The sequence below is a fragment of the Haemaphysalis longicornis genome, unplaced genomic scaffold (genome assembly GCF_048455015.1).
Source record: "Haemaphysalis longicornis isolate Haplotype H1 unplaced genomic scaffold, Haemaphysalis longicornis Haplotype H1 scaffold_5, whole genome shotgun sequence".
In the NCBI taxonomy this organism is placed as follows: Eukaryota; Metazoa; Arthropoda; class Arachnida; order Ixodida; family Ixodidae; genus Haemaphysalis; species Haemaphysalis longicornis.
The window spans coordinates 194,965,539-194,982,925 of NW_027526385.1; the positions used below are offsets into that span (position 1 = coordinate 194,965,539).

Consider the following 17,387-nt stretch of genomic DNA (forward strand, 5'->3'; position numbering starts at 1 on the left):
ACTTAAAGGAGAATTCACTCCCCCTGATATATGCAAATAATCGCATTACGTACCACATCCGTACCAAGACCGCAGCCAAAAAATAAGTGCCACCAAAACAACAAAAATGGTTACACATTGCCTCCTATCCAGTTAAAAGTCAGACGCCAAATCCGGTTAAGAATGCGGGCATGCCTTGCTTCGGCTTTAGAAGCCCGAAAGGGGGCGTTTCTCGTACACACTTGCGCACACCGTCACCAACTGAGCTTAGAGCTCAAAGGTCACGTTTGGTCGCTTTAACAGTGACATTAGCGCCCCGTCGCTCCTTGTGTTGTAGACCAGCACCGCCGTCTCGCCGCCGTTAATACAAGCGGCACCACTCACTTTTAGGGCTTAGAGAAGCAATTGCAAGCGCATCTCCATCCTCCTGAAATCGGAATTATGGGAATACCGAATTTTAGGTGCGAAGCACCTCAGGGCCGAGGCTTGTCCGTCCGGCGTTCGTCCGGCGTCCGTGCTCACGGCACCGTGTAAATCGGAACATCTGTGAAACTTCACACAAGGGAAACAAGAACAAAATAAAAGGTTCACAAGAATGCTAGAGAGAGAGAGAGAGTGTGTGTGTGTGTGTGTGTGTGTGTGTGTGTGTGTGTGTGTGTGTGTGTGTGTGTGTGTGTGTGTGTGTGTGTGTGTGTGTGTGTGTGTGTGTGTGTGTGTGTGTGTGTGTGTTGCGGTGCAAATGCGTATATAAGCGCCTTCCAGAACACACATTACCCGCCGCGGTGCCTCAGCGCCTAAGGCTTTGCCCTGTTGAGCACGAAGTGGCGGGTTCGATTCCCGGCCGCGGCGGGTGCTTTTCTGATGGAGGCGAAGAGCAAAAACGCCCGCCCGTGTGTACGAGATTTCGGCGCACGGCAAACATCCCCAGGTAGTCAAAATTAATCCGGAGCCCTCCACTACGGCGCGCCTCATCGCCTGCGTTGCGTCGGCGCGTAAATCCTACAATCAAATCAAAATCAAATCAGACCACACCTTCTTTTTCTGCCATGGATGAAAACGAACGTAAGGCGCGGCATGCGGCGGCTCAACGTCTACGCAGGCAACAAGCTGCCCCGGAGGCGAGAGCTCGGGAAGCGGCGGCAAAACGGCAAGAACGCCAAGCGGACCCGGAGTTGAGTGCTCGGGAAGCAGCGGCTCAACGGCAACGCCGACAACAAGCTACCCCGGAGTATATACTGTACACACGCGTTGTCACTCATTTACATATGCGAGTTGGAAATGTCACGGGGGATTTACGGTGAGATCGATCTCCAGTGCTTCGCCCACTCATCATGATTCACTTTATGGAGAAGCGTGATTTTTTTTTACATCTTCTGGTACACCGCCGAAACAAAAACAGGGATATGTCTGCGCAACACACGATAATATTGTACGGCATTACGCTAAAATTTTGAACACCGGTTTTATCGCTGTACTACCGCTAGAAACGCCAAATCTTGGTCCGTGTTAATTCCGCATACAGGGTGTCCCAACTATCATGAACCAATTCAGATGTAAAAAAGAGCAATGGCGTTACTCGAAGAAACCCTAGTGCATAATGTTTGCGGTACTGTGGAGAAGCGGACAGTAATTTTTTCGTTATGAGACTTAATTAATTAATTGTAATTAATTGTCTAACCCGAGAAGTACTCTCCTAATCATGAAAGTGTCAATGAGGCACTTGTGGGTACCCACGAGAGGCATCTAACTGCGGTATTTTCAGCGACGAACTAATTGCATACTAATTTATTCTGACTTATAAAAAACCACCACGAAATATGAAAAATAGCACGTGACGACGCTCCCGCCCGCCTGTAAAGAATGTAAAGTTGTCCCGAATTATTTAACACCACCCTACCCACCCGCCCCTTATTAGGCCGAGTCGTCATCCTTATGTTAATAAAGTTCCATTTATTTATTTATTTATATACTTACTTACTTATTTGTTCGTTGGCTGTTTGCCTGTCTGTCTGTCTGTCTGTCTGTTTGTTTGTTTGTCTGTCTGTCTGTCTGTCTGTCTGTCTGTCTGTCTGTCTGTCTGTCTGTCTGTCCGTCTGTTTGTTTGTTTGTTTGTTTGTTTGTTTGTTTGTTTGTTTGTTTGTTTGTTTGTTTGTTTGTTTGTTTGTTTGTTTGTTTGTTTGTTACAGCCGAGTCCTTGTTCAAGGTCGAACAACAACGACAGTTTTTCGCAGAATGGGGACCTTGCGGCTTTCGCCTTAAATGTTTAGAGCCCTTCTACTCCTGTAAAGATGAAAGGCCAGTGAAGCAGTATTGGTATATAAGTATACTCAGTAGTGTGTGCTGACGTACTGCATTGATCGAGTAAAGATGTGTACACATGACTTTTTTATACAATTCTGTATTAGTTCTCATAAAATTCCTTTCCGTATAGCTTTGATAAAACAAGAGTTCGAGACCTTCTCTGTAACCGTAATTCCTCCGTATACGTCCATGTATTGACAGAAGGCGGAATTCGCTAAAGTTTACAACTTTACCGTGATCTAATCGTGACAAGTGCGTAATGCTGGAGTAATAATAGAGCTACCGTAGCGGCCGATTTCAACGTCATTTTTTTTCCATAGCACCTATATTGTGCCAAGAGCTACGCACCATTTAGAACTAGCTCTGGAACGAGCGCGTGCGATTCTTTGTCGACGCGACCCGAAAGCCGCACGCACTTGCGGTCAAAGCCCAGCGCAAGACAGCTCCGTTGTGGAAAGGACTGCACCGGTCAGTGCATACATCTGTTGATGCTAAATGCCCGCAAAAGCCAACTGACCACAGTGCTCGCACGAACCGAATGTTCTGGCTTGCGGTTCAACAGACTCATCAGCGACAAAAGAACGCTGGTAATGGCGGCACAAACATCACGTTGCCAAGTTTCTCAGCGCAACCAGGTACCGTATTTTTCGGTCTGTAAGTCGCACTTTTATGTAAGTCGCACCCCCCCCCCCCCCCAAAAAAAAAAAAAAAAGCAGTTTGCCGGGAAAAAAACGTGTATAAGTCGCACCGGTGTATAAGACGCACCAGTGTACAAAATACCCTTGTTAATCAGGTAAACTCAAAGAGGATCAGTTCATTAGAAAATGCGGGGAAAGTACATGGTTGCAGCGGCCGGCGCCTCTGAACGAAGCTAGACACGTGCAATTACCGTCCAAAGTCTAGACAGAACTAACTCCTCAAAAATATTTTATTGATCGGAGTGCGTTTTATATCGTTTATACTTTTATGTTCAATTTTATGATTTTATTGACCACTGCCCAAAGCTGCCGATTCAGAGGCCTGCGGCCCTGTCAAGCTGCCTTTATGACAGCTTTTTCCGCGGGCCTCCAGCGTCATGTATACGTTATGTACGTGATGCGAATAAAGGCTTATTATTATTATTATTACACAGATGGCATGTACGTACAGACGGCGTTGAGGCAAAAAGCCGCCTTCCTCCGACTCGCTAACAAATAATTAATTCATTTAGACCATAGAGCTGTGTCTCTTAACGTGCGCTGACATCACGCAGCACACAGGCACCTTTTCGAGCGCGGACCACGTGCGGCCGCCACGTACCAAATTTATGCTCACATAATCAGGTTGGATAAGACGCACCAACAAAAATTTTCAGAAAAAAAACCGCGAATATACACCGGAAAATACGGAATGCTACGCGGAACGATCGCTTTGGGTGTACATTACTGACACACGCACTCCAGCTCACTTTCCCTTCCTGCGAAGTCTCGGGAAGGCTTGTAAAGCTCCGGTTTATATGAGGCGGAATTCCGAAGGGTCTCTCTGAGAAGCAGAAATAAGGCCCAACTAGCTTCAAGGCACATCACGCGTCTTGGGGATCCGATTGCTTCAAGAAAGAGCCCGTTTCGAAGAAGCAGCATATATTTTTTTATGGTTCCTTTCGACTGCGTGCAAGGCCAAGCGCAACGCCTCGGGCGCTCTGTTTAGTAAAGTGCGCGCAAAACGGCAACGGAAGACAACGGCCAGGAACGAAGCTAGCTGTGGTCATCGTCATGCACGTATTCCTGCTGTCTGTGGCTCTCGCCGTCCTCGTGTTACCACCTGAACCAAATAAAGCACGTAAGTTTATTTGTGCTCCGTTCTAGCAGTTACCCGCAACGCCGCTCCGAGAACGCCTGATAACAATTACGGCACAAAAGAAGACATAAATTCGTGCTGCGTTTGTATATGTCAGAACAAACTTGGGCTATACACGCGTTCTCCCACGCAACAAATACTGCGTTACTCCAAGAAGAGAGAGAGGAGGAGGAATAAACGTTTATTGTGCACACCACGATGTGCTCAGCCTCCCAAGTGCAGGAGGCCGCGAGTCCGAGCTGCGTCCAGAGCTCGTTGCACCAGGGCTTGCTGTCGCTCTGGTGCTGAGCTGGTCAGCTCGGACTCCCATTGCTCAGGGTTGGTGGATGGGATGGAGTTAGGGTGGTGAGGACAAGAGAAAACAAGGTGGTAAGTCGTGAGAGGTATGTGACAGTGCGGGCAGTTGTAGGGGAAAAGGGACGGCGAGATGTGGTGTAGGATGGGGTGATTATAGAAGGTTTCAGTTTGCAGGCGGCGATAAAGCGTGGCGTGGTGTGTTGGGAGGGAGGGGTGGGGCGGGGGGTATATTCTTCGTGTGTGCCTGTAGTGGGACAGTATGGCGCTGAAGGTGGAATCAAGGGCAGGGAGCGTGTCTTCAGTGGTGGGAGGGTAGCAACCAGTGTCGGTCCTTGAAGTTGGGAGTGCCCGGTAGTGCAGATCGCGGGCTGCGGCATGAGCCGCTTCATTCCCAACCAGGCCGGCATGGCCAGGAGTCCATACAATGGTCACTTCTAGGTCCGGAGGTAGGTAGCGTAGCATGGGTAAGGCTTGCTGTGGGGCGAGACCGGCCTGGTAAAGGCGGCAGGCTTGCTGTGAATCGCTAATGATGGTGAGATAAGGCTGACTTCGATGTGTAGTAATGGCATGGGCGATGGCCAGGGCTTCGGCTTCGGGTGTAGGCATATTTCGGTAAGTTGCCGCAGTAAGGGTGTTGCCAGAAATGTCCAGGGTGACAAGCGTAGCCGGAGAATTGGGGGAGGGATGCGCAACGTCCGTGTAACGGGTCTGCGGGTCATTGCCGTAACGCTTCTCGAGGTGGCGTACTCGAGCTTCTCTTCGCGCCCGGTTGTAAATGGGGTGCATGTGCCTGGGTATGGGCGCTGTTCTGAGTTGTTGCCGAATGGAAAGGGGGATGCGCTGTAGGTTAAGACGAGCAGGGGGCGGGGTTCGGCCTATATTATGAAGGACCTGACGGCCTGTGGGGGTGAGGGCAAGTCTTTGCAGCTGAGATACGCGCTGGGCTTCGATAAGTTCATTCAGGGTGTTGTGGAGGCCAAGTTTCATGAGTCGTTCGTTCGCGGTGTAAGTAGGCAGGCTGAGGGCTGATTTGTACGTCTTTCTTATGAGGGCGTCCAACTTGCTAGTCTCTTGGGGTTTCAGATTGACGAAGGGGGTCCCATAAGTGATACGGCTGGTGAGCAAGGCTTGTACGAGGTGACATGTGTCTGACTCTCGCAGTCCATATGAGGAGCCCCGGATACGGCGAATGAGATGCGTCAGCTGGGAGACTGTCTTGTGTAGCTGTGGTAGGAGAGCTGACCCGGATCCGTCTTGATGGAATGGAACTCCCAAGATGCGAAGCGTGGGAACTTGTGGGATGGAAGCACCGGATATGCTGACCTGGGGATCGGGAGTTGTGTTAGCTTTCCTTCCCCTAGTGCGAGCACGAAGAACGAGAAGGCCAGATTTAGTAGGTTCGCATGTTAGTCCTCTAGGTTGGAGATATTCCATTGTTGTGTCAATAGCTTGCTGTAGGCTGTCTTGCTGCGCACCGCTAGAGCCCCGGGTTGTCCAAATGGTGAGATCATCAGCATAGAACGCGTGGTGAATTCCAGGAATTTCTTGCAGCTTGGCCGGGAGGTGGAGCATGGCGATGTTAAAGAGTAAAGGTGAAATAACCGAACCCTGGGGTGTACCTTTGGCCGGGGTGGGGAAACAAGTTGAGGTGAGGGGGCCCAGGCGGAGAGTTGCTGTTCTGTCTCGCAAGAAGGCACTGACGAATTGAAAAGTTCGCAGTCCACATCCCGTGGTGTTTAAGTTATCTAGTATGGCCTGATGTGTAACATTGTCAAAGGCTCCCTTGACGTCTAATGTAAGAATGGTCTTCGGGGTGGTGCGGCTGAGGTGGTCAAGCACCTCTTCCTTGATCTGGATGAGCACATCTTGCGTGGAAAGGTGTTGGCGAAAACCAAACATGGTAAGAGGGTAGAGGTTCTGCTTTTCTAAGTGATCGGATAGGCGTTGATGTATCAGATATTCAAGAAGCTTTACGAGGCAAGAGGTCAGAGAGATTGGGCGGAGAGTGGTGGGGGTGAGGGGTTTGTTCGGCTTCGGGATGAGGGTGATGTCCGAATGTCGCCAATCTGCCGGGAGGGTTCCTGCTTGCCAGTGAGCATTGAAGAGAGTGAGGAGTTCCTGCAGGGTCTCCTCATTCAAGTTACGGAGTACGCGGTATGTGATGTTATCTTTCCCGGGCGTGGTATTGCGTGTGAGGCGGGCAAGCACTGCGATGAGTTCCGTTAAGGTAAAAGGGGCATCGAGGTCTTCATTGGGACTACCGGTATAGTGGCTGACCGGAGGAGGGGGATAGGAACTTGGGTGGCTGAAGAGATGATGCTGGATCGACTCAAGAAGGCATTGCGAGGGGAGATCACTGTTCTTGATGAGGCGTTGTATCTTATGGTCGGTATGCCGCCGGGTATTAGTGGGATCGAGAAGAGAGCGAAGGAGGTGCCACGTCCTTTTTGAGTGTAACGTGCCCTGCAGTTGGTCGCAGAAGCTGCGCCAGTTCTGTCGTTGGAGTTCTTGTGCATACGTTTGGGCTTGCTGGGTGAGGAGAGCGATGCGTTTCTTCAGTGTGCGGTTATGTTTTTGCCTCTGCCATCTTTTAGTGAGGCTTCGCCGGGCGTCCCAGATATGGGTGAGATGGGGGTCGGCAGCGGGCGTAGTATCGGTGAGTGCAATTTCCTGTGTGTGCTTTTTGACCCGTTGGTTAAGGGCTTGCGTCCAAGCAGTCAGTTCTTGGGTAATGGAAGGAAGGGTATCTGTGTCTTGCCGGAAAGCGGGCCAATTTGTTAAACGAGCGGTGCCTTTCCTTATAAGTTTCTGTGTTAATGGAAGATGGATGGAGATGATGTGGTGGTCGCTACCGAGGGTTTCTTCTAGACATGTCCAAGTGAGGCCGGTGACGTTCTTTGCGAATGATAGATCGGGCGTTGTGTTTCGAGCCACTCTGTTGCCAATGCGAGTATTCATGGTGAGGTCATTGTAAAGGACGAGCTGATGGTTCTGCGTGGCCCGGAGAAGGGCTGTGCCTTTTTTGGAGGCCAGGGCATAGCCCCAAGAAGGATGTGGAGCATTAAAATCTCCGAGAAGTAGGAGCGGACAGTTTTTTGCAATTAACGTGGCTTCATGTAGTAGAGCTTCTAGGGTGGATAGGCTGCCGGTGGGGGGACTGTAGACGTTAAGGATGTAAATACTGGGGTGTTGGGGCCGATTGGAAATAAGCTCAACGAAAGTGTGGGGGATGTCTTGGGGAAGGCGATGTGACTGGGCCGGGTGTGTTTTGTGCACTAAAGTGGCGGTGCGGTGCTGTGGGTCGTCCGTAAATGCAGTGTATTGCTGCAGGTAGGGGACTGCGGCGTTTGATTCTTGAATGGCGATGGCATCCGGGGGGTCTTGCAGGACGAAGAAAGCCAATTGGTGGCGCTTACTTGCGAAGAGAGAGAAACAAACTTAAATGAAAGGAAATACGGAGAGGTCGGCCTGATGAAGTGATCTGGCCAGTTACTTTGATTGGGAATGGAAGAGAAGACGCATAGGCGGAGGGAGATGCTAGATGACTACGGTGGAGAAGGGTATAAACGCCAAGAGTTTCCACAGTTCCAGTCTATGGTAGAGTAGGGATGTCCGAGAAACGTTAGATTATTTACCTCAAGTCGTTGGAGGTAGAGCGTTCCACATAGAGCGTTGCAGTGCAAAATTACGAATCGGGGCTCTTTATCTCCATGGGCAATCAGGTACTTCGAAAGATTACAGAATTACGGCCCAAGGGACCATGCATGCAGGAATAAGGAATATGTTAGGAGGGGAAACGGCCCATTGCGGCAGTCGCGGGCGAGCGACCAGGTCTCGAGTGTTTCGAAGGCCTTTGAGAAAGAGAGAGAGAGAGAGAGCTTTAATGAATACTGAAGAGGTAAGTCCCACAAACAGCGGGGCTCGCTACTTCAGATGACGGTGAACATGGTGACGTGAAAAAAGAAAAGAAAAAGGGGAAGAAGAGCGCAGCAACAATGAATAAGAGGGGGAAGAAAATAAAATCAGCTCGAAACGTAGAAAAAATTTCAGTCAAATGTCATGTGACTCACACGACCCCTTCGAGCTGCTACACGACGTTGTTCAAAGGCCTTTGGTTGAAATGCCAATTGAGTCAAAGGAGCACTATCAACGACCTTTGAGGTTCCCAAAGGCCTTTGAAACGCGAATGGTCGTATACTGTCGGGCGCATCTTCTGCATTCTGTAATTACAAAAAGAATTATTTACTAGTAAAACATGTTGAAATTTGACGATCTTCATAATTTTTCACTTGTTCACTGTTTTCGTTCTCTGTCACTCGCTGTACGATTACGAGGTAACTTGGTACTCTCAACACCGGCGGTGCGAAAAAAGACAAAAAGAAACTGGCTGCCTTGTGCATGTTTTGTGCGCGCTTGTAGATAGTTATCAATTTGATCTCTAATAATTGCTTTTTTGCCCACTTTAACTCTAAAATTACATTTTCGCCAAGAACGAAACATGGCAGCAGTGGCGACACCAAAACATGGCGGGCGAACGCAGAAACTTTCAACTGCCTTTGAAAGTCGTCGTGTAGATCGGCGGAACTCCTTCAAGTTCGAAGGACATTTGAAATTTCAAAGGCCCTTTGACTCAAATGTCCTTCCAAACGCTCGTGTAGCACGGGTATTAGTACTCTCAACGCCGGCGGTGGAAAAAAAAGAAAGAAAAAACTGTCTGTTTTATGCATGTTTTGTGCGCGCTTGTAGACTGTTATCAATTTGATCACTAGCAATTGTTTTCTTGCCCCTTTTAACTATAATTTTTTTTTTTCCGAAGAACGAAACAGGGCACCAGTGGCGACACCAAACCATGGCGAGCGAACGGAAACTTTCAACTGCCTTTAAGAATTGTCGTGTGGGTCGGCGGAACTTCTTTCAATTCGAAGGCCACTCGACTGAAATGCCCTTTTAAACGCTCGTGTAGCACATGTATAATGTCACAATCAAAACCAAGGCGGGCTGCAAAGCTTCGTAGCTGCACGGCGAAGGAGAAGGTAGCGGCACCTGATGGACGAAATGATAGCGACCGCAATTCATTCTGGGGCAGCTCGGTAAAATGCCGATAGCGGCGGCCGCGCAGTTTCTTCCTGCGCGACAGATGTCGCTAGCTTAACCTTGACCAAGTGCTTGTGACGCTAACTGGCCCCCACAGAAAGCATCGTTTCGACTCCTGTCTTGTCCTTCCACCATTCAAGGGGTTCCGCAACAAAACAATCTGCGCGGCCTGTGTTCGCGCACCGGAAAGCAGCGAACGCATTGTATTAAGTAAACGCTTAAACATCTTCGGAACATTCTCAGCTTCAAGCTTTTCTTGGTAGCAACTCATATACATGTATGGCCCGTGGGTTCATCATTAAAAGTGTTCATTGCGTGTAGCCTGTAAAGAGAAGTTTTTGTAACTTTGTGAATTTTTATTGTGTTTCCCCGACGTGCTTACGGCTGTTTCTGTCACTGTAGTTTCTAAAGGCCAGTTAAACAAAGGGGCGTTTGGAACAGAACGTCTTTTAAAAAGCCAATAGGACCAGCAGCATTTCATGCTATTTGTGAAAATATGAGTGCCGCGTCTTTTGTCGCTTCTATTTGATAAGACCTACACGTACATACACTGCTTTCAGTCTTTTTATTTACGAAATAATTTCTTGTATGTTCTTCCCGCTGCAAAAACAGGACACTTGGTATGATGTAGTCAACGCAAAAAGCATGAACAGGAAATTTAGTGCTTCGGCCTTTTTGATGCGATTGAAGTTCGCCTTAACGAAAACACGGTGGCGACAAACCGGAGGCAATAGAGCCACATGACCGAGTTTACCGTTATTGCAATCCCTCTGACTACCACCTGACGCGTGGAACCGTTTGATAGGTATATTGGCGGTGGCCGCTTTCTTTCTTCGTCATTGGCAATTTCACAACACGTTTCTTGGCTGTTACCTCTCTCTTGGCTCGTTCCGTAGAAAATCAGGCGTACAAACTAACACCTTTCCCCAGCCCAATTTAGCCCACAATCTGGACCCATCCCTGTGCTCCTCGCAACGCCACTTCTGCGAGGCTCCGGGCACCCTCTACCAAGTCATGGGGTGCTGTAACCAGAACCCACACTTACGCCTCCTGACCTTTCCCACTGGGAGAGTGCGCTGTCCAGCTGTGACCGTGACGACCAGCTTTGGCTGGTGATGAGAGCCCAAGGACCCGGAGAATCTCAAGAGGTCCTGGAATAAAGACTCTTCCCCAGAGCTAACTGTTCTTCAAAGGCGTTTATTCCGCCGATCCCAAACCAACTCTGCCCAGTAGACTTTCTCTCTGGGAAGAGGATACGCTGCGCAGACATCACGTTGGAGTGGCTCTTCTGTGACCCCGGCGTGGCCACCACGCTACCATGCCCTGTTCGATGACACCTTCCCCTTCTGCACAGCTCCTGCCGAACAAGCTGATGCGAATCATCTAATACGGGCGTGTTCTTCACTGGACTCGGCCAGACGTTGACACCTTAGAGGCTGCGGCCTCCATCCTGGAAGACGCCCCGACCTGCAGCGCTGGATCTGGGAACCTCACCACAGCTCTCTTCTTGCCTTCCTCTAGACAAGTTGCCAACTCTATCTGCAAATGTGTTATTTTTATGTCAACGGGCATTCTGCCGCCACTAAAAAAAACTCTGTCATCCTGGGAGGTAAGGCTGCGAGGCAAGACCCCAGCGCGGTGACGCAGCCCCTACTGACGTTCAGGATGGAGGAATCCTTGGGCACATGTAGCAGCTTTCAAAGAAGGCACCCTGGACCAAAGGTGCTTGTAAATATCTGTGGTGGATTCCTGTGTCATAGGAATCGGTAAAACACGAAAGTGAAATTTGCAGCGAAATCTGCAGGAGAGCATAATGTGCGGGTCCACGGCTGTGTTTTGGGTGTGCTTGGCGAACGACGTCCTGCTGGCGGGTCGAAAGGTCTACTGGCGTCATTTTCATGACGGATATGACATCACTGAAATGTTGGTGTATCCCGGCCTAAACCACTTTCGTGTTAAAATACAAAACCCGAAAGCGATTAACCCAAAGTATAACGTCTTCTTTAGTACTAAAGGTTGCTTTCCCGCAAGAAGACCCTGTGTACAGGGGTGCACCCTTTACAGGCCGCTTGCTTCGTTGTACTGTCGTCCCGACGGATACGATGTCGGGGAAATCTCGGTGCTTCCGGGAATAAAACACTTTCGCGTTAAAATAAAGTGTTTTTCCTTCCTTCCTTCATCATCGTCGTAATTCCTTTCTCTTGGAGCGTCTTCTTTACTCGGTGACTATGCTATATCCTGGGCTAATTGTCCTTCTTAGGCCTAAATTTAGGCCTAAGGTTTCATACCTGTAACGTTAAGCGCAACGATTAGCCATACAACGTCCGCCTAATTGCGTGTCACGCTGCAAGTGCGCAATGTACGATCGACGTTGTACCTCAGAGCATAACGTTAGGCGTGGGTCCGGCACATACCGTCACTCCGCTGAGACTAGCTGCCCTGCTTTTTTAGGCGAAAGCGCCTCAGATCTCTCTGTTTCGGGGGCTTTATGGGGTACAGAAAAGCGTACAGCAAAATTACGGGGGATGCTTATGACTCTAAAAATGTGAAGGCGAAAGCCTATGTTGCGCCTTCTGGTGATCTGCTGTTGAACATTTTGCGGCGTCGCCCGTCACCAGTTCACTAGTTCCCTGGACAGCAAGCACATTCCGAAAATCTTTCTGCTCGCCTGCCACCGCCACTAGCCTGTTGTTCGCAGCCATCGGTATATCTTCACCACTCGAGGCGGCTCGCATTACAGGCGCGGCAGTTGCCTACGTTTCGCGCTGCTGTTACTCTTTCCCGGCGAGCGAACGGTCCAACATCTCAGAGCCCTCCTCCGACCCTCCTCCTGGACTGCTGTTCCTCTTTCCCGGCTTGCGCTAGCTTCGAACATAACTTCCGCTTTTCTCTGAGTCACCGATTTCCCGCACATCGCAACGTCTGTGTTTGAAACATAGAGATCTAAGGCAGACACCTTAATCTGCCCTGATTTTTTTTTATTTCTAGCAAAAATATTTTTGGTGCGTGTCTTCTTTATTATAGTGAACCTATCAGCTTACAAACCAGAAATTGAGCTTGTAGTGACAGAAGTTAGTGATTTAGAAACACTACGTCTAATTGTGTCATTAGGCAATTAAAACTTCAAAATCCAACAGAAAATTTTGTTTTGCTTGTTTTAAAATCAGATTAAAAATCAGTGAGCCCACATACAAAAATAAGGCTGGTATTGAAAGTATTTTTTTAGTTGCAGAGATGTAATCAAACTAGGAATCCGGTCCCTGGGGTCAGTTTGGTCTTCACTGCAATGCCTTCCTCCTTCTAGCGCTCAGCTGTAGCAAAAAACAAACAATGGTGATATATCTATCCAAAGAGGAATCCTTGAAGAACTAGTTCCCAGAAAACTATCTGTTTTGGTTTTGTTCTCAAGTTGCTAGAATTTCGGTTAATCTCCTAAATATAGGACAACCTTGCCGAGAGGGTTAAATATTGTTGTGGCGCAAACAATCGGCTCGTTCGCCGGGAAAGGGAAACATCAGCGCAAGAGGAGGGTTCTGAGAAAGAGCGACGGACCATGCAACGTTCTGTACGCGCCTTGTGTATGTCACCGCGTGGGTGGGCTCAGAGAGAGAGAGAGAACAACTTTATTGTGTGCCCGGTGGGAAAAGGAAGAGGTTGGAGATCCTCCTCGGTCCTCTTCCCAGAACTTCGTCCCACATCGCTATGGATAACAACGCACCAGGCCGTAGACGTGCTCGGGGCAGACCGAGAAAAATTAGCAGTCGCTTAGCTCGGCTATGCCAGGATATACGTAGCGTGAGCTAAGGTTCAGCTGGTTAGTCTTAGCTTTCCTGGTTGCCTAGGATTAGTTATCATGCGTACTGCGGCTAAAACGATTTCCAATTCAATCCATTCCAATTCTCTCCTACCCAATTCAATCCAGTCGCGGCGGCGGCGGCTCAGGCGCGCCAGCTGTGCCCCGTGAGACGTCACTGCTCCTCGCGCATGCGCAGCACGGCTCTTTAGGAGCCACGCGAAACTGCTCAACCTCGGCCAGTGTAGATCACGCGGAGTGCCGCTCGTCGTTCCGCTGTCCAGAGGAAGCGGCTATAGATCATCTATGGACCAAGGTTCGACGAAAACTCATCGGGCGAGTATGATCTATAGATTAAATACAAACACCTTGTCAAAAATAAACACATAAATAAAGACGTTTTGGGTGCTTTACGGGTCCCTTGTTCACAAGGACGGGCCCCGAAACGTCTTTATTTGTTCCTATTTGTATTTCATCTATAGATCATCTATAGCCGCTTCCTATGGGATGTTTCTATCGTAGTGCCGCTATCTCAGCTTCGGAAGCTGCGGCAACCGAACTACGATAAAAGCATGCAATTTCAATAGAGCGTCCAACAGAAGAACAGTAGAAGGTCTGGGTAGGCTTTGGCCTTCACATTTTTGGAAATCTTTAAGTAGGAAGTTGAAGTTTCGCAATGCTTTGTAAAGAATAAGGTTTTGCGTGATAGTTACCCGCTGTCACTAAATTTATTTATCATTCCAACCAGGAGTTTTAGTATAGCGTTTTCAGCCCTACGCAAAGTGTTACCGCTCGCTATTCCCTTGCGTCGGTGGAACTGCGCATGCGCAGCACGCAAAGTTGGTTTTGCGTTTGGCGGCCGTAAAACGAGCGCACGCTATTTGAGCAAAGTAGCGTGCGTACGATACGGCCCTTGCGTGTCCCTGTGTGCATCTCTGCGCGCTACGCGCAAGCAGGCAATACTACGGATGCCAACAATACAAATTTTCGTCTGCCGATAACTCGTAATACATATATGGCGAACAATTACTTCAAAACTTTTGGGGGAAATCTGGAACAGTGTACCTTTTGAAATAAAAATGGCTAATCATTTCATTTTCCTCTATCGCTCCAAGCTAGGGTGAAAAAAGCACTATATATAGCCCGACAGTACCAAGCGAGCATTGTGATGGTGCATTAAAATATATCTTTGAAGTGTTTTCTGGTAATTATCTTTCACTTTTTTTTTGTTCCCGATCTGTTTAGCGGTCATCCCTGCCGAAATGCATCAAAGTGTGTGTTGCTGTGTGCTCGTTTTTTTTTTGCGTTCTGAGGTCTGCACATGTCTGTGTGTATCGATATGTGTACATATCATTGAGTAAATTTATGTGAAAGAAAAAATGCTGTTATACTACCTCTGTATTTACACTCAACTTCGAGTGTAAGACTCGAATGTGTAAAAGTTCCCATTTTATTTTCCCTAGAATCGAATGATACTCGTTTTTATTTTGCCCAATCACGGCTTACGAGTGCCTTTGCATCGTGAATTTTGCAAATTCCGCGTGCATTAAATATTGTACATGTTGTTGCCGGCTCTAACTCAGTTCATGTTTTCCCTGTTGTCTAACTTTTATTTGCGCCTAAACTGGCTTCGGTTATATTGGACCAACATCTTGTCACATATTTGTAACGAACGAAATTCTCTCACTAAAAAAATGAATAAATGAAAATGAAGTATCCGTCATTTTTGTGGGTTGCGCTCGCAGCCACAAGACCTGTCGCAGACGTCAGGCCAGCGCATACTCGCGTTCACGCGTGACAAATGGCATATTTGGCCGCGGTTCTGACACACCGAACATTTCTCGCTGTTGATGCTTTCGCAATAAGTGCACATCCTTATTTTCAGAACGTATCCAGCTCATCATCACAATACGCAGTGTTTCGGTCGCTATCTAAAAAAGACGACAAGACCGCGGGCTGAAATGCATACATTTTGTATGACATTTTTTATGTAGATTCCAACATTTTGTTTATATAAGCAGCCCTTCTCTCGCCCTAATTTTGTCGTGGTGTAGGAGTCCGGCGATATGCCGCACCCCTATACGCACAAGCCCGGTACATCCGCGTCAACTTAGAAAGTCGATTAGACGTACAGATAGGCCGCGCCATGCACGTAGGTGGGTGGATCGACGGACGGACGGACGGTGCCCTACTGATATCATCATCATCATCATCATCACCAGCCTATCTACGCCCACTGCAGGGCAAAGGCCTCTCCCATGCTGATATAAATGTGCTCCTTAATTACCTCATAACATTTTAATCAACTTTGGTTGCAGGACACTCCTTTATCGTGGCCATGCTCAGTGCTACGAGGTACATTGCCTATAAAAAACTGTGCGTACAACGTTGCAGATGCGGGCATTACGGAGGTGTGCGCCAAGTGTTCGTGCCCGGGGTCCCAACTGATGTGCCAGGTGAACACCGAGACAGATTGCCACTGCATCCGCGGCTTGTACCGCCTGGGCGTCGACGGCAAGTGCATCAGCAGAAGCCTGTGCCGGCCCCATAATTCCTCCTGAGATGCCCTCAAAACTGCGCCATTCGCAAGTGGAGGCTACTGGAGATGGGACCCTCATCACGCTATAGATTGTCCCATCGACCTTTCAGAGGACGATGTCGTCCGTAAAAAGCAAAGAAGAACGAGTGAAAATTAGAAGCTGGAATAAATTCAGTGACAAAAAAAAATACCTCTGAGAAATTCATTCAGTGCATCAATTACGAAAACTACAGAAAAACGCGGAAAAGACGACGACACAAAATACGAGAGAGAGACAGAGATAGAGATAAAGATAGAGATAGAGGTAGAGATAGATAGATAGATAGATAGATAGATAGATAGATAGATAGATAGATAGATAGATAGATAGATAGATAGATAGATAGATAGATAGATAGATAGATAGATAGATAGATAGATAGATAGATAGATAGATAGAGAGAGAGAGAGAGAGAGAGAGAGAGAGAGAGAGAACGTTTATTGTCAGAGCATTTACGGTGTTCATGTAGGAGTGGTTCTGGCCCGTGGCAAAATACGACCACAGAATAAAAGCAAGCGCGTCATCCTGTGTGTTCTTATTCTGCGTCGTCGTCTTTTCCGCGCTTTCTTCTAAGATGTATTACCAACTCGTCCAACTTTAAATCGTCCTGATACGTAAACTAACCGGCTGAGCGACTCGGCTAATAGGCGAGTCAACATCGATGGAGGCGGGTGCGCCTCGAAGATGTGTGCCATTCTGGGCATGTGTGCACATGAGGCCTCGTTATGGCGCTAGGGTAGACTCTTTTTTTTTAATCAGACCACCCTGGAGATATATCTAGCAAAGGCCCGTTTATATTTGAGGCACAGTGCACAAAGCTTTATCATTTTTTTGGCCTCCTAAACATCAAGTTCCCCGCAAAACGTGCAGATAGCCTCCTTTAAGGAACTCTGCAATACTTACGATAAACGCTTTCACTATTTCCTTCGCGTCTGGAAGTACTGCGAAAGCTATTGCCAGCAGATGCGCCTTCCGTTCCTGCTTTGCTTTTGTGGCTTCGCAGAGTTGCTATTGAATGCGTTCATTTCTGCAACTGAAGGACAGACAGCCAATAGCCGCTACATCACCTTAATGACGTCGATCGAGCGCCCAAGAACACCAAGGCCTGGAATGGGAGAAAAATGTTTTGAGGAAATTTTTAAGTTATCTGTCGGGCTTTTTGGATGAGGCACTTTGCGATCCCCTAATCTAAGTACTGAATCTATTGGTTGACTACGCTCTGCAAGCGTTTAAGATTTCAAAAAAAGTTGAAAAAGTGTCGCAGGGTCCCTTTAGCCTACTTCTGGCCCAGTCAGCAACGACTCCAAGCGACGAGTCGTTGCTGGTGCGGAGCGAAGGTTTGCGCGTGGTTGTCGACCCCAGCGGTGATTGCCACACCTCATTAGTAAAATGTGTGCCAACAATGTGCGCGCGCGATATTCCGTTCTAAGGTGCGTACAAGCCAGGAACTTCCGGTAGCATGCAGAGTATTAATTAAACGTGGGGATATGCCACGCCCCTCCCTTAAA

At 48.3% G+C, this 17,387-nt stretch overlaps 1 long non-coding RNA gene across 1 annotated transcript; it reads left to right on the top strand.

Moving 5' to 3' along the window:
- The first annotated feature begins 3,941 nt into the window (after nt 1–3,941).
- On the top strand, nt 3,942–15,929 carry LOC144139583 (uncharacterized). Its single transcript, XR_013316282.1, has 2 exons — nt 3,942–4,098; nt 15,695–15,929. It is a non-coding gene; the product is annotated as an uncharacterized LOC144139583 (long non-coding RNA).
- Nucleotides 15,930–17,387: the final 1,458 nt, after the last annotated feature.